The following is a 2213-nucleotide window of genomic DNA, read 5'->3' as shown; positions in this document are numbered from 1 at the left end:
GGTTGGGGGCTTTGGCTCTGCCTTCGTTTTGCAACCACAGTTGGCAAAAATCAACTGTTGTTTCTCTGCTGGCCGCTTCTCTGATTTCTGCCCTGATGACAGAGTCCTGCAGCCAGCCGGCCACAGGGAGCTCGCAACTTTCCCAGGCAGGGCTGTTCAGGGCACTCACAACACAAACTCGCCGCTCCTTCTCCCCTCTTTCTCCTCCTACAGGGAGCTCCAGAGGTTGCAAGAGGTAGCTTCAGTCTTGGCAACGTTTGCTTAGAATCTCCTGGGGCTCCACAGTGATCAGTCTCAGAGTGTACGGGTAGAGGTGCCCTCTGGGTTGGGGGTTGGGGGCTGTGGCTCAGCCTTGGTTTTGCAACGGGGGCCAGTAAAAATTAGCTGTTCTTTCTCTGTGGTCCTGCCTTTCTTCTCTGCATTCTACCCTGATGGCTGGGCCCTGTAGCCAGCTGCATATAAGTCTGGAACTTCCAGGCAGGCCGATCAGGGAAGTGCAGCACCTTCACCCCTCCCCTCTTTCTACAGGGAACTCTGGTGGCTGTGAGAGGCAGCTTCTTTGTCTCCCAGTTCACTGCCCAACACCCAAGGTTCTGACCTGTAGTAGCTCTTGTCCGCAGATCCCACGCTCAGACGTGCTGGTGTGCAGTTTGGGTGTTTTTTGTTGAGTTTTAGATGTTCAGCTTATTGTTGTTTCAAGGGAAAAGATCTGGGGACGTCTCTCACTCCATTGTGTTTTTTCTTTCTTTCCTATGTCTTTTGATTGGAGCATTTAATCAGTTTACATTTAAAGTGATTACTGATAGGTACATTGTTACTGCCATTTTATTATTCATATTTGTTATTTCTCTTTTCTTTTTTTTACCCCTCCTCTTTTTACAGAAGATGCTTTAATATTTCTTGTAATGCTGAATTGTTAGTGATGAATTCCTTAAGCTTTTTCCCGTCTGGGAAGTTCTTTATCTCACCTTCCATTTTAATCGAAAGCCTTTCTGGGGAGAGTATCCGTGGTTGTAGATTCTTGTTTTTCATAACTTTGATTATTTCTTGCCATTCCCTTCTGGCCTGCAAAGTTTCCATTGAAAAGAGCAGACATTTTTATGGGGGTACCCTTGTCAGTAACTAGTCAGTAACTAGCTTCCTTTCTCTCCCTGCTTTTAAGATTCTCTCTTTGTCTTTGTTCTTGGCATTTTAATTATGATGTGTCTTGGTGTAGGTATGTTTGAATTCCTGTTCGGGACTCTTTGTGCTTCCTGAACTTTATGTCTAATTCCTTTGCCAGATTAGGGAAGTTTTCTGTCATTAGTTCTTCAACTAGAGTCTGAATCCCTTGCTCTCTCTCTTCCTCTTCAGGTACTCCTATGATTCGGATATTTTTATGCTTCGTGTTGTCCCAGCGGTCTCTTAAACTATCCTCATTTTTTAAATTCTTTTTTCTTTTTGTTGTTCTGATTAGATGTATTCAGTTACCTTGTCTTCCAATTCGCTGATTCGATCTGCTTTGTCCAATCTACTGTTGAATCCTTCTAGTGCATTCTTCATTTCAGTTATTGTATTCCTCATTTCTGTCTGGTTCTTTATTATGGTTTCTATGTCCTTATTAATGCTTACAATCTGTTGAGGTTCTCATTGTGCTCATCCATTCTCCCCATAAGTTCATTTAGCATCCTTATAACCATTATTCTGAACTCTGTCTCTGGTAGGTTCCTTGCCTCCATATCATTTAGCTTATTTTCTGACGTTTTTTTCGTGTTGTTTCATTTGCGGCATGTTTCTTTGTTCTCTCATTTTATTAGCCTCTCTGTGTTTGTTTCTATGGATCAGAAATATTTGTTTTGTCTCTCAGTCTTGGCCAGATGGCCTAATGTGGAAAGTGTCCTGTATGGCCCAGTGGCACACTCTCCCTGTTCTCTTATGTCTGGAGCTCTGGACGTGACCTTTGTTGTGGGTTGTGTGTGATCTTCTGTTGTCGCCGAGCCTTTATTGTTGTTAGTAGATCAGTGGGTGGAATTAACGTTCAGGCTGACTAATTGTGGGAATTGGCTGCACTCTCAGGATAAGAGTTGTTGTGTGGGGGCGGACCCCACCAAGTGGGATTTGCCCTAGCAGGCTTGTGTACTTGTTGCAACCACTCTTTGTGTGTATCATTAATGGAACTAGTCAGGAGTTGCTCCCTTGTGGTCTGGTGCCAGCCTCTAGATGCACTGGTTTTG

This window comes from Pteropus vampyrus, unplaced genomic scaffold, assembly GCF_000151845.1.
Source record: "Pteropus vampyrus isolate Shadow unplaced genomic scaffold, Pvam_2.0 Scaffold255, whole genome shotgun sequence".
In the NCBI taxonomy this organism is placed as follows: Eukaryota; Metazoa; Chordata; class Mammalia; order Chiroptera; family Pteropodidae; genus Pteropus; species Pteropus vampyrus.
The sequence above is the reverse complement of the archived record's forward strand: the minus strand, read 5'-3'. Positions refer to the sequence as shown.